This window comes from Triturus cristatus, chromosome 7 (genome assembly GCF_964204655.1).
Source record: "Triturus cristatus chromosome 7, aTriCri1.1, whole genome shotgun sequence".
In the NCBI taxonomy this organism is placed as follows: Eukaryota; Metazoa; Chordata; class Amphibia; order Caudata; family Salamandridae; genus Triturus; species Triturus cristatus.
In genome coordinates this window covers 656,494,323-656,514,569 of record NC_140590.1, presented here as the reverse complement: position 1 = coordinate 656,514,569, position 20,247 = coordinate 656,494,323, and the positions used below count along the sequence as shown (strand labels likewise).

Below are 20,247 nucleotides of genomic sequence, written 5' to 3'. Positions count from 1 at the left end.
CCTTGGGCCTACCTTAGAGGTGACTGACATGTAGAAAAGGGAAGGCTTAGGGCCTGGCAAGTGGGTGCACTTGCCAAGTCGACATGGCAGTTACAAACTGCGTGCAGACTCTGCAATGGCAGATCTGAGTTACCGTTTTAGGGCTACTCACATGGGTGGAACAATCAGTGCTGCAGGCCCACTAGTAACATTCGATTTACAGGCCCTGGCACATTCAGTGCACTTTACTAGGGACTAACAAGTAAATCAAATACCCAATCATGGAAACACTAATCCATAATACAATTTACCACAGGAGCGCTTGCACTTTACCACTGATCAGCAGTGAGAAAAGTGTGAGGGCATTACATTTCAAAGAAATGGATTTCCATCTCTTTGACTCTGAAGCCTACTGTCCTTTGTATATTGCTGAATTTTAGATCATTCAGGAACAGTGCAACTTTAATTTTCATAACGCAGAAACACTATGCCAGCAAAAACAGAGTCAAAACCGGGAGGGCAAAAAGCAAAAACTCAGGGGAAACACGCCAAAAGATGCCAACTCTAACAGCGAGACATTATCATGGATCTGCACACGTAGGTAGAGATGCCAGGGAGCATTTGTTTAGGTAAACTTGGTTCAATCCCAGTTTAGACTGACTGATTGTGTCACAGATGTGGTGTGTCTCAGCATCAAAATGTAGGCAGAAGAACAACAGTAACACTGAGTCACATAGTGAGATTAGGTGGTCCCTTCAACAGGATGCAATTGGACTTTATCGAGATGCCTGTGGACAATGGGCTGGGATAAGTCCTAGTGATTGTGTGCATTGTTAAGATTTGGGTTGAAACTACCTGACCCAGAGAAATGATAGTTCACAATGGCTAAGTTGTTGAGGGAGATATTACCCCGTTTTAGGTTCCTAACTTTTCTGAAGTGAGACAGAGGAACTCATTTTAATAATGAGGTACTGAAGATGATGTGTGCAGCATTGCAAGTCAAGCAGAGGCTACATTGCAAATACAAACCGGAGGCTTCTGGAATTGTGGAACAAGTCAATGGGACTTTGAAATCCATATTGGCTAAAGTGTGTGCCTCAACATCTCTATAATGGCCTGATGCTTTGCCTCTTGTGTTGATGAGTCTACACAGTACTCCGGGTAGGAGAACAGGATGGTCTCCCCATGAGTTAATCATGGGCAAAGCCAAGAGACTGCAAGCCGTACCTGCGAATATGCTTGTGAACATTACAGATTACCTGAATCTTGATTACTGTATTGTACTGGCTGATATGATGAGTTCTGTGTCTCATCAGGTTGGAGAGGCTACAGCCCAGCCTCAACATGAGCACTGCCATGACCTATCCTGGCAACTGGGTAATGGTGAAGAAGCATGTGCACAAGTAGTGCTTGGAACCTCAGTGGTGAGGTCATTATCAGGTCATCTTGGTCACTACCACAGCTGTGAAGTGCTGAGGTTAACCCAACTGGGTGCAAGCCACCCATACTCACAGAGTCTCTTGTCCCCTTGATGATACGACAGCACCTCTTCCTGAAGTGCCGGTGGTTACAGTGAGACAAAGGGAGCCAGTAGGTCAAGCTGTTAGGGATCAGCAAGAAGCTGGGAGAGCACTTGTTCAGCCAGAGGGTTCTGTGAGAAAGTCAACAGTTGAAGTCGGTACAGAAGAGTCTCATCCTGTAGAGTTGACTGCGCCAGATTCAGACCCTGGTGTAGGGCCTAGTGCAGCAGTATCCCAGAAGATACTGAAGGATCTGGCCTAAGTGACAATGATGAGGAAGGGCTTGCAATAAGGAGATCAAAGAGAGCTAGAGTACCCTATTGGAGGTGCTCGTCACCTGAATGGACATACGTGGCTGTCAATGACTGGGAGAAAGCATTTTGGACATTTTGCTATAACTATTTGCACTCAATTGAACCTCCTTTAACTGAATTTTGTGGCTGAACTGAGTTTTGAAATTGCATTGCCACTAAACAGACTGAGTCGATTTATCCTGGATGTGATCATTACTGAGTTTGAGCTGAGCATTTATTAGAGAGAACTTACTAGATTGTGCCTAAACTACTAAAAAGAGTACCAAGGCCTGAGTATGCGGAAGAAGCTTAAGGTTGTCCTTTAGAAGAACATGGAGTAGGGTTAAGGAAGTCTCACGGAGATCCTTTGTGCATATTTTACTGAAAAGGTGCTTGAATTTTGTTTTGCTGGTTGCACAGTTGGAAACATACCAAGAGAACTATGCTGCTATCTTCCACCTAAATGGTTTGACCTCAGAGAAGTCATGGAGCGTAGCCCTAATACTGGTAGACATAGATGCTTCTGTGCAGGACTGTTTGTCATGGTGACACTAATATTAATTGCTTTGCTTTTCGTGTTGAGCTTACCTCACCCTTCTCATGTAGAAGAGTTTAGGTCTACAAGTGCCACTTAAATAACATTTCCTACTGACAGTAGTTTGCATTCCATATATGAGAAAAATGTACATGTAGATGCATCTACAGGAGACTATTCAATGAATGCTGATTTCAAATTGCTTTATGAATATGTTGACACTATGGATGCTAGGCATTGCTATGTGTGGATAGCTCCCTCTGCAACAGTACTCCTGTCCAACCTGCCCGCAGTCCACTACCCTCTGCTGCCTGTCTACCTGCTGTCTTCAGTTTTGCCTTTTCTGCTTGTTTTTATGCCCCCTGTTTAACCCTCTTTTGCTCTGTTTAGCCTTTTCTGCTAATTGTTCTGCACTTTTTTGCCTTTTCTGGTTGCTTTTTTGCTCTCTGGTCTGCCTTTTCTACTCCTCCTTCTGCCTTCTGTTTTTCCCTGTTCTGCCCTGTTTTGCCTATTTTATCTTGTTTCTTCTCTCTTCCCGATGTTTCCCTCTTGCCACCACCCAACGCCCCACTCTCCCACAGGATCTACTAAATGGTGGCGACAGCTCGACCCCACGGAGAATGTCCTTGTGCCAGCTCCCCTTGCGACAGTTTTCCTGTCCAGCTTGTCTGCAGTCCATTACAAGCTGCTGCCTGCCCAGCTGCTGCCTGTCTACCTGCTGCCCTCTGTTTTGCCTTTTCTGTCCTCCATTTTGCATTCACTACTCATCTTTTTGCCCTCTGTTTTGCCAGTTTCTGCCCTCTGCTTTGCCTTTACTGCTCATTTTTCTCTCCGGTTTGGCCTTATCTGCTAGTTTTTCTGCCCTCTGTTTTGTCTTTTCTGCTCGTTTCTCTGCCCAACATTTTGCCTTTCCTGCACATGTTTCGGACCTCTGTTTTGTCCTCTTCTGTTCTGTTTTTCCCTTCCTGCTTGTATTTCTGTCCTCTGTTTTGCCTTTCTGCTATTTTTGTCCCACAGTTTTGTCTTTTCTGCCCTTTGTTTTGCTTTTTTGTGCTAGTTTCTTCCATCTTATTGCCGTCTCATCAAGATCTGTCGTGGGGGAGCTGGCACGTCGGAAACCCCACACCCCAGCTCCCGGAAACCCCCAGGGGTGACAGTGCCACACTCTACAAATGCTGATTGATTGACTGCAATTGCCTGCCTCTGTTGCTAAAGGAATTAATTAGCATCACCTTCCTCTTACAAATGGTGTTATCTATAGTTTATTGCTGAGCCTATTCTATGGAAAGGGTCATCTTCAATATTATTACTCCAATTATGACTTAGTCTTTTCAGAAGTTCCTATATTAAATCATTTGAATTGTCAGCCTGATTCTATAACCTCAGAGATAGTTGGACAATTCTTCAGACCCACCATGCATTAGACACTGCTTATGTGCATAGACATAATTTAGCTTGTTCCTTAGCAGGTGTAGAAAAGAAATTCATAGATTCAATAGAAGACAGATGAAGATATATATTGGCTAAAACGGCGAATCATTTAAATGTATCTCAATGGCCAAAGAGGCAAATGAGAGTGGGCTAGTGGGAAATTTTGCAACAATAACTCTAGATTGGTAACACAAATGGAAATTATGACTATTTGTTCGAAAATCCAAATCAGACACAAATTATGTGGGAAATAGTGAATGTGATCATACTTTTGAAATTCGTGGAAACGTGGGATTGTATTTAGATGAAGAGGATGCCGCTATTCCTGGAGTTTATTAGATTTATGAGAAACATGCTTATTACAGGTTACCCAAGAGATGGTATGGAACACGTTACATGGGGATAGTTTTTCCAAAATTCAATTCCTAGAGTCTGTATTAAAAGACATACAATCAATTAAAAATTAACAAGTTATAAAATACTTAATTAAAATGATTGAGTCATTGAGTCATGGCAAAGTAGCATAGATCTAACAGATACAATGATACAATTAAAATAGGATATTAAACCAAAGTTCAGCAACTCTTATATTTTAAGACAATTATTTAAAAAAAAAAAAGAAGAAGAATATGAAATAGGTAAGCCATGCGGCATCTACCCCATTATACCACAGTGCGTCAGATTCGAGCTACCCCACATCCCACAACGGTTTAAAACAGATCAAGTCAGTGTGCCCTAAGTTTATTAGCCCGAATCACCCATACCCAACTCAGGAATTTTGCGATGGCAATAATAGATTCCTGGGTACATGTCTGTAAAATCCTCAGGGCCTCAATGGCAACACTTGTACCAAGAATAGTGCAGATAGGTTTAAGCCATTTCCTCCTTGGTAACCTATAGGCCGGGCAGACAAATAGTATGTGGGGGATAGATTCCGACTGTGCCAAACACAGGGGGCACAATTCTGTCATGAGCTTGTGCCATCTACTGGTGAAAGCTCTAATCGGTAGGTCACCTACCCTAAACTGGTGGTAGAGCTTCCTATCCATTGGTTTTGAAATAAAATCCCAATAAGGTTCAAACCCAAGCTCGTGTTTTATCAATAAAAAATCCCTAGTCAAAGTAGGTCCTGTAATGGAAGAGAAACGCTTCATATTCACTAAATCCATATACACAGCCTTAAGCTCTTTTTTTGAGGGGAAGGGGGTCGATTCAGGGTTCTCCACCAGTTTACCCATCCCCATTTCTATTAAAGTTTCTTTTATATACTGAAGCCACTTGATCTTACTTAGGGTTCCAGCTCCCCTAAAATCCAAAAGGGCTTTGGCATATAGTAAGAGCTCAGGGGTGGCCGACAGCCTTCTCCAAAGGGCAATAGGCCTAAATCGAGCCAGGTCCTCAATGTGAAGACATCCCAGATCCAGAAATAAGGGCACCAATGGAGTTGATTGCGGCAAGCCAATTAACGTCCTCATAAATGTATTTTTGGGCGATAACCAGGGGTGTAGTATCCTCGTCGCCCCATAATTCAGCGCTATATAAGATAGCACTTGCAACTTTGGAGTTGTATATTTTAAGGGCAGGGGCTATGTGTTTGGTAAGTGAAAGCCTATGTTCTTTTAGGAGGGCCTCAGCCAATTGCACATGCTTCATAGCAAGCATGTAGATCTGTGGCTTCCAACTCAACTTCCTGTTTAAGGTTATCCCCAGGTAGGTAAACACTTCAGTCTGCTCTAGAACAACATCATTCATATAGACTTTACCCTTGATAGCTTTAAACTTGTGGAGAATCATACATTTTGTCTTATCCACATTAACCACCAACTCATGGTCACGACAGAACTCCTCAAAACGGGACAGAGCCACCTATAGCCCGGATTGAGTCTTGGATAAAATCAGCGTATGATCCGCGAACATGAGTAGGGGGAATTTCAGGCCCCCTAAGGTTCGTGCATCAGTGGGGCATGTGGAATAGTACTGTACTACCCTGTCAATGAATAATGAAAACATGGTAGGAGCGAGAACGCATCCTTGGCGCACGTCCTTTAACACCGGAAATTTATCTGTAACTTCTCCATGTGTGCCCCATCGAACCTGAGCGTGGTTGGAGTAATGCAGTTTAACTATAATAGCTAGCAGCTCCAATGGCATCCCCACTTCTAAAAAAGCTCTCCACATTTTATTTCGAGGGACCAAGTCGAAAGCAGACTTTAGATCGATGAAGGCCGCATATAGCGTGCCCCCACCTACAATAACAACCCTCCAGTAAATCATCACAAAGTTGAGCACCTGGTCAATTGTGCTGGTATGGGGTCGGAAACCTGCCTGCAGAGGTGATAGTATCTTAAAATCCTCTATCCACAGCTGAATTCGACTTAAAACTACCCTGGCAACTATTTTCCAAAATTCTATCATGTGGGACATCTTGATGACTAAACAGGGGAAGAACTTTTGAGAACTAAAAGAGGGGCCACTGAGATTGTGGGAGACATATTTGGTGCTCTAATACCATCTGTAGTAGTGATGCTGAATTTGCATAAGATTGGAAGGCTTTCCACTGTGGTTGATAAGTTGTCCACTAGTACAGCTAGAGGACTTTTTGTTGTAAATGTTGAAGTGGTTGCGATTAGATCAAAGGTTTTGCAGAACAGACTTGCATTAGAAATTCTACTCACAAAAGAGGACGGAGTCTGTCAGATGTTTAAAGTTCAACAATGTTGTACTTACATTCCAGACAAAAAAGGACCTGAAGAAATACATTAAGAACATCACTGACTTGAAGAGAGATTTGAAAGGGTTAGAAGCAGCAGGTGCATGGGAAGCAATAGGGAATGGATTTTCTGCCAGTTTGGAAACTTGGGGAGTGGACTTGTTGGAAGCATTTTAAATCCCTTACTGATTATTGCTCTTTGTGGATTATTCTTGTTTGTAATATATAAGGGATACAAATATGCACAACTGAAAAAGGAATGAAGAGAACGAGGCAGACATAAAACTAGAAAACAGACAAAGCAAATACTATGATGATATGAAGTTTTTGGAGGAATCCAGATGAAAGATGATGAAAACAACCAAATTGTGATTTGTCCATCTGATAAGAGATTCTTATCTCGATGTGATGGCTTGATTTGCCATCAGGCTGGGGATTGAAGCAGAGTAATGTTGGGCTCCACACTTACACGTCACAAATACACAATATAAACATGCAGTTAGCAACTGTTCTCTGTGTGTCCTAACAATATTAAAGTGTTGCACTTGACAGTTTATTGAAGTTCATTGACTGTAGGATTAGAGTATTCATAAATACTGTGTGTCTTAACTGTATTAAATGAACATTTATTGTTTAGGTGATTGAATAAACTATCCTCACACTACTGACATGTATCCACATTTGAAACAACAATGGATTTATGAAATGTGTCTATCAATGTTTCACCTTTGCATTTCAATGTAGTTCTTAGTCACATTTCAAGACGTATACTCAAAGTTATTTTACCTTTTATGAATCTTAACATGACTAATATACTGACAGTTTTATGCATTTGTGTTTGTATCCTGCTTCTTGGCGGAGCCAATCACATTTGGGATACATCCTGGTGGCCCCTCTCTTTGGGCGCGCTGCCAGCTCCAAAGCAGTGTGTCAAAAACCTGGGCATTATCATCGATAATACTTTATCGATAAAAGACTACGGGCCATATGTAGAAAGCAAATTTGCGATCGCAAACGCTGAAATTCGCCGAATTTCGGCGTTTGCGATCGCAAAATTGCTAAGTGGAATGTAGGAAGGCAAATCTGCATGCAAAATAAGGAATCGCTAAATTTGCGATTCCTTATTTTGCAATTGCATTTAAGGAATCGCAAATTTTGCGATTCCTTAAATGCAATGTAGGAACCTCCCAAAAAGTGCTATTTGGCCTTAAGGAATCGCAAATTACCACCAACTACAGGTTGGTGGTAATTTGCGATTTCTTGTAATAATGCAGTTTTTTGCATTTTTCAAAGTGGAATGTGGTGCACACACATGCCCTTAGGGCATGTATGTGCACCACATGTGCACCCATGCTAATTTCAGGGGTGCAACAGGGTGTCCTATTGACACCCTTGCAACCTTGAAATTGCATTCTCAATTTGCGATTCTCTAATTGAGAATCGCAAATTGAGAATGTCTTCCTATTCATTCCTATGGGCCTTTTAGCCCATAGGAATGCATGGCAAGGTATTCCTTATTTGCGATTCTCAATTAGAGAATCGCAAATAAGGAATGGGTGGGATTCGCAAAAAAAATTGCTAATCCTACCTACATTGCATTTTGCTATTCTCTAATTGCGATTCCTTAAAAATTGCAATTAGAGAATCGCAAAACACAGTCTACCTACATATGGCCCCTATTGACACCCTTGCAACCTTGAAATTGCATTCTCAATTTGCGATTCTCTAATTGAGAATCGCAAATTGAGAATGTCTTCCTATTCATTCCTATGGGCCTTTTAGCCCATAGGAATGCATGGCAAGGTATTCCTTATTTGCGATTCTCAATTAGAGAATCGCAAATAAGGAATGGGTGGGATTCGCAAAAAAAATTGCTAATCCTACCTACATTGCATTTTGCTATTCTCTAATTGCGATTCCTTAAAAATTGCAATTAGAGAATCGCAAAACACAGTCTACCTACATATGGCCCTACGTGCGGACCCTGTGTGGTGGAAGTTTTGCTACCCTGAAGCTCTTAAAGAGACTATTTCCCTGGATCCCTCTGGAAAGTAGGAGGCCCATTACGCAGGCAGTGCTTGTTAGCAGGCTGGATTACGGCAATGCACTCTTTGTTGGCATGCCAGATTATCTTTTTAAACGTCTGCAGGTCATACAGAACGCAGCGGCTAGACTAGTGTGCAATGAGAGCAGATACAGTTCTGCGACAAAATGCCTGAAACAACTCCACTGGCTGCCTATGCGCCAAAGAGCGTGTTTCAAACTCCTAGGACATGCTCATAGGGCACTCCATCACACAGGCCCCAAGATTCTACAGAATAGAATCAAGTTCTATGTCACACCCAGATGCTTAAGGTCATGCTCCTTAGCACTAGCTGAGACCAAGAGAATAAGTAACAGCAGGACAGGTGGACGCACTTTTTTGCACCTTACAGCACTTCATTGGAATGAGCTTCCGCTGGAGCTGAGACTAACTGAAGAACACATGGCGTTCAGGAAGAAATTCAAAACATATCTATTTCCCTAGCAATGCCGTTTGCCCCAACTAATCATAACCTGACTCATCATTTCTCCGCCACAACTAGTGCCGTGATATCCCAGTGGGATGAATGTCGCACTTTATAAATAAATAAATAAATGTGAAGAATGAAAAGGACGATGAAGCCCTTGATGATGCGAACAGAGGGCTGTCACCTGGTAGATTTTAGTGCAAATAACTGGAGTTCACACTGTCTGAGATTGAGGCCACTTTCCCTTGGACTTCGAGAGGTTTAGACCTCTATGTTTATTACCTTTGAATCTTGGCTGAGTGTGGCTTAGGCTAACACTTATTTTCGCTGACCCAAGAAGGCTCTTGACCGAGCTTCTGAAAAGATGACACCTGCCTATACCTTCCAGCATTCCCTATTTTTCTGTATTTCCCTGATTTTGAGATCCTGTTAAGTCTAAAATCCTCCTCCTAAATTGGGCTTGAACTTAGACTTCACTCGTGTATAGAAGAGAGGCTCAATTTCTTCTCTGAGCATCAAATCTTGCTATTGATGTTTTGTATTGCTGTGACTGAACTTCTTGTCTGCCTTCTATTGGCACGCCTAAACTTCTTCAGAGGGTTGGGTTTTCCGGTTGTTATTCTGTATCTTTACAGTATGGTATTAAGATTTGTCCATCTTAACCTGATTGAAAACTAGTAATCAACATTCTTAACTATAGTGACTGATTCTGGGTCCTTATTGTATAGCCAAATGGGTTGCACTGGTAACCGAAATGTAATTGATTTAATGCTAACTCCCTTTACCTCTCAGTCTGCAAAGAAAAGTTCACCAGCTTACCAATGGAATGAGGGTTGGTCCAGAACACTGCACCAACTGTTAACTTTATGTTTATATTTATTACATAAAACACTTAATTTTCATTTTCTTCCATGTCAAAGCATCTTTACAAACAACAGGCACAGAAAAATACACTCATTTGTTTACATTTGAGGAATTTAAAGTGAATAAACATGCTTCATAAAACATTAGGCCTTAATTGGCTTCATTTAAAGAAGAAAAAAGCATTAAGACAATGATCCATAGAGCAATTTTTCTTCACTTTAAATTTCTCCCATTTTTAAAAAAATGACTTTTTCAGTTATAAATATGACACTGTGTCTACCAGCCACTGGGAACAAGATGCCTGCTGTTTGTAAATGCAACACTTTGAAAAGCGAAGTGAAGAGTTAACTTAATCATTAAGTTAATTCTCCATTTTAATGTTTTATCATCCAGAAGCATTCAGAAACATCATTGTGTTCTCATGCTCAAATAGTGAGTTGAGAATGACTTTAATTTTATAGTAAAATACCTTAGTGCTTTAGTTCTGAAACGCTATGACCCAAACAAGTATTTATTGAAGTTCTTAGTTAACAATGAACTGAAAGCTGAGAGATACTCTGAAGGTTTATGCGAGCTACTGGTAGCTCACGATTGACTGGTTGGAGACACTAAAGAGACCATGGCTAGAGTGTAGTAGGTGTGTTGCCTACTAGGAAAAATTACCATTACCCTTAATCCATGTTGCAAAGCAAATATCTCTGAAACAGGAGCTTTTCCTAGGTATAGTTCAACAATGTCCCAACACTCTCAGATGGGGACAGCAGATGATCTATATTGCAGTGCTTTAAGAGGGAAAAAAAACGCATGCATGCGGTGGTAGTGACAAACATCAATCCAGAAAGCGAGACTCTGGATCCAAACTTGTGGAGGCGCTTCCATTCAAAGAAATAAAGTTAAGCACAAATGTATTAATACTGTGGAATTTTGGTTCCAAAGCTTAGAAGTAGTACCAGACATTACAAGATAAGACAGGCCTTGAGAAATCTACACGCCCATTCGCTATGGCAAGTTAAATTTCATCAGGGCGAGCTATGCTTAGGGCATACTTGCCCATTGTGTCATGCTGGCAAATACCAGCTGTACTGTTCATTCACAAAGTGAATGAGCAATAAATATGCCTTTAAATTTTGTTTTTCTCTTGTCACGTTTGCTCTGCATTAAGAGATAGAGGTCAAAAGTAATTTTGTCATCCTACATTTGCTTTTCTGTCTCCGACTGTGAAGTTAGAGAATTTTGTAAAGTGAACTGTGTGACAATTGTACTGTGTAAAGCATGTGAAATGAAAAGCAGGATGTTTTTCTAACACAATGTTGAAATAGCTAATAAGTGAACTGTATAGACATTTCAAAATATATGTCAGTAGTTATTAACCCCTTCGATGCGCGTGACGGAGTGGTTCCGCCACGCGCGTCGGTCGCGCTGTGCAGATGACGGAACCACTCCGTCACGGCCCCGTCTGCGCAAGAACCCTTCAGCACAGCGCGGTAATCCGCGCCGCGCTGAAAGGGTTAAGGCACATTTTGTATTTCTGTGCAGTGAAAAGAAGATTTTTATGTGATGAAAGCAAATCAGAACACTTTACTTGGTGATGTGCAAATGATAAATATTTCAGCTGTAACCCAATTCCAAAAAACGTTTGTACACTATATAGTTTTATTAGTAAACCTGCACGTTAGTGGGAAAGTATGTCTATTAAATAAAAATAAAAAAGTGTTTAACAGCAGAAATACTGAGCGCATATTTGAAGGTGCTCTTATATCTGATAATGAAGAAAAAGGCAGCTCCATATAATAATATATTTATCTAGGATCACACAATTTGAGACCAGTTTTCGGGTCAAGTACATCACAGTTAGGTCGATGCTGAAAGAATAGGGCATGTAGAAGCAACAAAGTTGTGCACTAAAGTTGTCTAGCACCCATAACATTTAGCGCAACATGGGACCTACTGTTTCCTAACACTCGTTTCTGGACAAAGAATTTCAGATGTTTTCCACAAGGTCTTCTACAATGACTTGGAGTGCTGAAATTATTACACTCTCTCAACCAAGTGGGCCGAATCCAAGAGAGAGACTTACCACTTCTTCCAAAGGCAAGCTTAGTACTTGCAACAGAGCGTATCAACTCAAGATGTGCAATGATCCTGCAAAATTGATAGAACTATTCAGGTCTACCAGTACAGTGAATCAAAGAAACAGCATTATGATTTTTCATTGACAAGAAGCCTCTCTTGTCCTGGAGTCTTTCACAGCCCTAGCAAATATCTCTGGCAAACATATGCCTGTAAGCAGTTCAGCGTACCCCAAAAAGATTCAAATGTCTTGGGTCCCCAGTGCCATGCTCACTAGAAAACGTAGCATTTTGACTGGTGTGAGATTCTGGCCACTAAGTGAACCAAGCAATTAATATTGGCCTCACAAGAGATAGGGAATTGCCAGTGATAAGACTATGAGACCTTTGAGGGCAGGTGAAGTGGAAACCATGAATACGGAGGCATTTTATATGGCAGTCCAACTCATATGGTCAATGCGGTGGTTAGGATGTGACTTGGATCAAGAGGGCAAGAGGTGTAAAATCCATTGTTGCAGGGTTGCTGAACAATTTTAAACTCTCGAGCATGCACCCTATGACTCTCAGTTCGACAAACTATTGTTGGATAAGGTACATTGTGGAAATGTGGATTTTCCTGATCAGTTATGTCCCCTATCTTGGACCCCAACGGTTCTATATGCATGTTACAGGTACATGTATGTTCCCTCCAGTTCCAGTTTCTAAGACGCAAACATATGTGTGTCTACCGTCAACATGTTCTCTGTCAGATCCGCCATCAATGGGCTGGATATTCGATTCCTAGGTATGACGGGCCACCGACTTTATATGGCTAAGTTACTCCATTTTTTCAGTTCAGGCGAGTAGGCCCGATTCTGTCCTCAAAGCCTTTCCCTGCTTTCTGTCTCTGACAGCTTCAGCTTGAGCTCGCATCTGTATCCATGAACTTTGTCCTACTCCCTGTGCAGCTAATGGTGCCTGCCTCGGCCAGTTTTCGCCTGTCTGCCAAGAAGTTGTATTTCACCTTCGAATTATCTATTTTGCTTTCCAGCCGATGCATTCCTGTCCAGTGATTTAGGTAAACATTTCCTTTAGCTCACAAGCAAAGGACTCAGCCTTTCCGTCCTCCTGCAAGTGATTCATAGCCCTGTTGCCATGGAAAGTTTTCTGCCCCTCGCATCTCATATAGACATTTAGACGCTTGTACACGTACACAGTCAGTATAGAATAGATTCTGTCCGAGAGTCTCTTCCTTGTGGATAACATAGTTCTTTAAACATAGGATGTTAGATATGATTTGGGATTAGGTTGACTTGACCCCAGACTTCTCGTCTCCACATGTAGAGCTAAATGTCAAGTCCCCTTCACCCCCTAGTTGCACGTCAATTACACGTCATGCTGCCGCGCGCGCATCTATGCCAAGTATTATCTTATAGATCCACCTATGTCTGATAATTCTAACCAATCATGTTTCTTTTATTCCTTATTACGCCTAGTTTCGATTATGTCACTGTTTTGTCACTTTTCTTATCAAATGTTACGCCTTCTACATTCGTTTCATTGTAATGTACTTATTATAAAAATACATGTCTGTTAATAAATTATTGTACTTCACTTCCTGAACCCTCGTGGTGACGGAACCTGAAGGCCGCGACTCGAGTCGGCCATTTTGAATGGAATAAAGCCCATTAGAAAACCTCTTATACCACGGATTCTGCCTCTTGTTATTTTGAGCTATTTTACTTTATTTTAAGATTCCGTATGAAATTCAGTCCGGTAATATTTATTTTATTTACCACATAATGGCGCCCGAACAGGGACACTTTCTCATCTCACGCGCCGGCGGTGCGTTGCAGGCCCGGTCTCCTGCCACAGCTGGACGGACCATAAACGCGTACCAGCAGGATTTCCTGTAAGCTCCCTCCGGTCAAGCGGGGGCGACTGAGGCTGCGATCAACCCAGACGAGGCGGTGAGAAGTGCGAAGTATCCCGACCAGAGCCTAGCTGAGAGAGCAAGATCCGAGGTATACAGAGGCCCACCAGGTTTTCCGAAATCCCGACGTCCAGAGGGTCCGATGTCCGCAGTTATCGAGTCCTGTCCATTCTCTGAGGCCTTCCGTTTCAAGGAGCTACTCGGTGAGTACCATCGCCGGGGAGGCGTGTTGACGCGCACATAGGTTGTGCCGGTCAAGACGGATTTGGGTACACAAATCCGGTCTGCACTGTTTAGCAGTGTATATGTACTGTTTAGCAGTATATCAAGTATTCCGAAGTATTCAGTTATTGTCAAGAATTCAGCGTGGTGATTAGTTAGGCAGACTGTCATCATTGTCGATCATTGTTATAATGTTTAATGTTTAATGTTTAAAGTATTCAGAAATGTCTTGCATATTGTGGTATGAATGACTGTTCATTGTTCACTGTTCATTTATGGTGTTTTTCGTATTAAGAAAATTCAAGAGTAAGTATCAGATCAGTTGTCAATATGCCGCTCTTCTCGAAGTTAAGACAGATTACTACCAGAAAAGGGGTGCTTGAAGAAGCAGTTCCTATTCCTCCTAGAGACACTCCAGGGCATTTCATGTACCATAAGCATGGCTTAGATGCCATATTGTTTCTTGATCTATGGGTAGATTATACCAAGGGGTTACCGGAAAGTCAAAGGTGGCCCATAGCGGGAACCTGGGATGCAGAGTGCATCATGAAAGTGGAGGAAGAGTTATGGAAAAGAAAGGTCAGACAGTCACAGAAAGACGCTGTTGAGTTATGGCGTAAAGAATCTCATAGACGAACAGAAAAAGCACGTAGACAAGAAGAGAGGAGTAAAGAAAGTTCAAATAGAGTTCAAGAAAATCTATTAATTGAGGAAGGTATCCGAGTGAAATCAGAACAAGTGAATAGACAAAGAAATGCTCTTATGAATGGTATGTATCCCCTTCTAGCCGAAGGATTACCTAAGGCTGCTCCAGAGATGCCAAAAGACTTGCCACCCCCATTATTTCCAATCAAGGTACATCCAAAGGGGCATCCCAGAACCGCAGAAGATGTTTTTCTTTCCTCATATCTAGACGATGCAGCTCCCGAGTATGCTAACGCCACACCACATAGACCGTCTGGCGGAGGGGTTCAACGTCAGGATCAGGTATCTGTCCCCGTGCAACAGCAAGTCCCGATACAAGCTTCGGCAAGCACATCTGTTTCCGCATCTGTCTCCGCAGTCGATCCTATAGGGGTATCGACACCCATAGTTGCTGTGTCACGTTCAACGAATCCATTCACACCCGACGCCCCAGATGGGGCCACGGGAGGTGCTAGCAGTACTTTTACACCACCCAGAATAAATAAACTTGTTTTTCAAGAGTCAGCGCATTCACGTACACCTAAATTCGTAAGTGAACGTACGCTTAAGGAACTCCTTGTAAATTGTAGATATGACCCAGTGGTTGGTAAAGAGGACGAAATGGTCCTGGCATCATTACGTATCAGGCGAGCCGCAGAGTATTTAGCAAGGTTACCAGGGATGACTACGCATCTAGATAACATATATCATTTTGTTCAAACAGGACGAGATCCAGGATGTATTAACAGAGCTATGGAATTCCAGAAAGTAGAAATACAGGGGGAACTGTTACGTTTCCTCATAAACTGTGTAATCAGAAATCAAGATCGTCCGGGGGTAGACCCGAATGCAATGCTTATTCTTACAAGATGGAGTCAGAATATATCAGAAGGGAGACACGATAAGCAAAATTGTATAATAGCCATGTGCCGAAAAATACGTAAAGAAATAGAGCGTATTCATGAAGAAAGATTGGGAACAGACGAGTTTGAGCAAGACGAAGTGTCCGAATCAGGGAATTCCGCAAGACAGTCAGAGACCATAGCCTATGTAGGCAAAGGAAGATACTGTGAAAATACTAGATGTTTTTCTGATCCCATACACTCTGTATGTCCAAATAATAGCAGAACGTATCCGACGCCTGTAATGAATCTGAAATCTCCTGAACATTCGTTTCAAGCCGCAGATAAAATACTACGAGAACGAAGGGGTTACCACCTCCTCGATTCCATGGATGAGCAAGAATTAGCCAGATCAGCCGTTCACTGGATTGTTAGTCCTGAAAAATACGGTGATGAGACCGTAGCACACACGTTTCTCAACCTCAGTACAGATGAACAACGTTTAGCTGGAATCTATATGATTCAGCAACTCCTCATATTATATAAGAGCCAACATACTGACCCTGGTCCTTTACCTGATATATTAACGGAACTACTCACGAACAGATGGAGAGGTTCTGGTAACAAGCTAATTAAAGAGATATTAGTGTCACGTAAGCAGTATGTCCTTTTTGTAAGTCCAGATTCTCTCTCCTTGCCCCCCAGAGAAAGAGCACCGTACTACATGGATAGACAAAATCCTCTACGAGAAGTGCACCCAATAAAAGGCGAAGACAATGAGTTTCACCGTGTATTTGTTTACACACCCATATCAAAAATGGAATTATTAGAAATGAAAAAAGTAGTACCTAGTCATGACAAAGACCCAGCGGGTTTCCACCGAGAAATTAAAGACATGTTACTGATGGGAGAGTACACCTTTCCTGATATTATGACAATATTAAAGGTGCTTTTGCCTGCTGGCATATATGAAAAACTGAAAGAAAAAGAGTGGGAAGTGGGAGACCAAAAGATAGACTGGACAGCATTAGCAGAGGAAGAAAGGGGCCGAGCTGCAGGTTCAGGGCTCGGGGATAAAGTTAAACTATTACCAGGTTTACTAGTACAGGTACTGCCACGTTTATTAACTACAAAAAAGGAAGATTGGGGTGCAATCACAGCCTGTAAACAAAAGCAAGATGAAGACACAAGCGATTATTATGCTCGATTTGAAAAATGTTTTGGTATAAATAGTGGTATAAAAGCAAGTAGTGACTCATATCCACATTTATTTGTGACAAAATTAGTGGAAAATGCATTGCCTCCAGTGAAGAATAGAATATTGAAATTCGAGAGTACCTGGCAAAGTAACACTCCGTCGCAAATGCTACAAATGTTACAGTATCATCACAATAGAATTAGGGATGAACAAGAACACGAGCATAGACGCATGAAGGATACAAAAATGAAAATGCTAGTTTCTCAGACAGTACCAGCAGATGGTCACAAAAAGGGTGTGACACATTCTGGTGATTCTGCAGTTCCTGTAAAAGGAACCTGCAATTACTGTAAACAACTAGGCCATTATGTACATGATTGTCAAGTCCTGAAACGTAATATAGCTACAGGTATTGCAAAAGAGAGACCACGATTAGTTAGACAAGATCAGAATGAACAAGGAGCTATGCAGCATGGACAGTCCATGCCAGTTCAGCAACAGCCTATGCCAGCCTCACAGCAACCCATACAGTTTGTGCCAGCTGCACCACCGTTGCCTGCTACTGCCACACAAACCACAACACGACAAATGTATCAGACTGCACAGTATGAATACCCTGAGTATCAGCGTTACGCATGAACCAGCCTAGAGAGGGAAGTTGACTTCCCGCTTATCGAGATTCCGGTAGATCAAGAAGGACCTTATGTACATAGTGAATTATTAGGTCAAGATAGAAAATTCTTACTCGATACAGGGGCAAGTCGAACAACCATAAAACGTAGTGAAGTTCCAGGGGCACCCCTCTCAGGCTCTCAAAATGTTTCCCTTGGTTTTTCAGGAAAACCTATTGTTAATGAAGTATCACAGCCTCTACCACTTACGATAGGACCTTTGACACGAACTACAGACTTATTGCTTACTAAATCATGCCCAGAAAATCTGTTAGGAATTAAGACTCTGAAAGCACTAGGAGCCATAATATGTTGTTCTCCGGAAGGAGTAAGGTTGTTTTTGCGTGATTTTAAAGGTCACTATGTGTCTAGAGACATGGATCCCCGACTACAGACTTTACCAGTACATCTATGGGCACAAGGCCCTACGGATGTTGGCTGCATGAACATTACACCCTATCGAGTTACATTGAAAGCAGGAGTGGTACTACCACGAATGCGACAATACAAGTTACCGCATGATGCTGTAGTGGCTTTGTTGAAAATCATTGATGAGCTAATTGCCCAGGGAGTAGTTGTAGAAACAGACTCCAATGTATGTAATTCACCGATAATTCCGATTCTTAAACGAACTGATCCTACTGCTCCACCAGTGTACCGATTGGTTATTGATTTGCGTGAACTAAACAAGTGTATTGTACCACAATTCCCTGTGGTCCCTGATATATCATCATTGTTGACAGCAATTGATTCCGAAGCAACATTCTTTACTGTAATTGATCTCAAGAATGCCTTTTTCAGCGTCCCAATAGATCCGGAAAGCCAATACTTGTTCGGATTCAGTTTAAATGGGCGCAGCTTTAAATTCTCACGCGCTCCTCAAGGATTTACAGAAAGCCCCAGCATCTACAGCCAAGCATTGAAACGAGAGCTTGACAGTATCCACATGCCAGTCAATACTGCACTGCTTCAATATGTCGATGATCTGCTGATCACCGCGAGAAGCGAGCCAGAATGTGAAAAAGCTTCTCTGACAGTTTTACATTTCCTAGCCGACAAGGGGCACAAGGTGTCCCCTTCTAAGCTGCAATTCTGTGTTCAGCGAGTTATTTATCTTGGTCACTCGCTGTCCAAGGAGGGAAGGCAGCTTACACCAGATCGCATCCAGTTAATTGCTAACATGTCAATACCCCAGACACAAAAGGAGGTGCGGGCTTTCATAGGCCTCACTTCATATTGTAGGCAGTGGATCCCTCAGTACGCATTTCTAGCAAAACCACTCATTCAGTTAACCACACAGGAGGCAGCCACATCGACTGTTCTCCCTTGGACTCAGGAACATACACAAGCTTTTGAAAGCCTAAAGGAAGCTTTATGTCAAGCACCTGTTTTAGCAACACCATGTTATAGCAAACCTTTTACACTCTTTGTTACAGAACGCGAAGGTACTGCCTTGTCAGTACTCACTCAGGATCAAGCAGGATCATGCAAGCCATGTGCTTATTTTTCCAGTACATTAGATCCCGTAGCTCAGGCTTTGCCTGCATGTCTGAAATCAGTGGCAGCGACAGCTTTAGCAATCAGACAAAGCGATGCCATAGTATTAGGACACCCATTGACAGTTCAAGTACCACATGCAGTAGAGGTTCTTGTGAACCGAACACAAACACAACACTTGACCATAGCAAGACTTACCGGTTATGAACTGACATTGTTTCAACCACACATAGAGATCCGACGGTGTAATACATTGAATCCTGCTACACTATTACCTGTAATTGGAACAGACCCACTAGCTCATGATTGTGTTGAAATCATTGAAATAAAGACGAAACCTAGACAAGACTTGACAGACGTTCCATTGTTAGATCCAGACCTGACGTTGTATGTAGACGGATCATGCATGAGAGCAAGTACAGGAGATTTAGTGGCCGCGTATGCAGTCACAACAGACACTGAAGTTATTGAGACACGTTGTATAGATACTCTGTCAGCCCAAGCAGCAGAACTTATTGCTCTAACGCAAGCCTGTATTCAAGCCACAAATAAGAAAGTTAATGTATACACTGACTCACGTTATGCATTCGGAGTTGTACACGACTTCGGCGTGCTGTGGCGAGAGAGAGGTTATCTAACGTCCCATGGTGCCCACATTCAGCACGGGCCCCTCATTCATGCTTTGTTAGACGCAATACATCTACCCACTGCTATATCGATTATGAAATGTAAAGCACACACGAAGGTTACTGATACCATTTCTCAAGGCAATGATTTAGCTGACAGAACAGCTAAACAGACTGCTCAGAATCGCACATTAGACATGACAAAGCCAATAGTTCAGACACCAACACAGTGTATGACAATTAAGGATCCCGCACTTGACGTAATTGACATACAGACACATGCCACAGCAGAAGAAATAAAGAAGTGGACTGAACTAGGAGGGATCCAGACAGATCAAGGGTGGATGACGAAGGAGAAATCTGTATGGTTTCTCCCTGATTCCATGGTTCAAGCCATTATAGCTACAGTTCACAGTCCCGCACATTTAGGAGAGAAGGCTATGCTAGACAGCATTCAGCACATTTGGTTCAACAAACATTTACGAGCAGCAGCTAAACAAAAAGTTCGTACCTGTATGATATGTTGTCAGTTTAATCCAGGAAAGAGTGTTCCCGTAGAGCAGGGTGGATTTCAGCCTCCTGACCATCCTTTTGAAGTCCTCCAGATGGATTATATTCAGATGGAACGTTGTCGAGGATTCAAATATGTTCTTGTAGTTGTCTGCGCTCTCTCCCGTTGGACAG

At 42.2% G+C, this 20,247-nt stretch overlaps 1 protein-coding gene across 9 annotated transcripts in view; it reads right to left on the bottom strand.

The window, feature by feature from the left end:
- ARSG (arylsulfatase G) overlaps positions 1-20,247 on the bottom strand; it is a 1,970,563-nt gene that overhangs the window by 1,311,370 nt on the left and 638,946 nt on the right. The window lies entirely within an intron of this gene.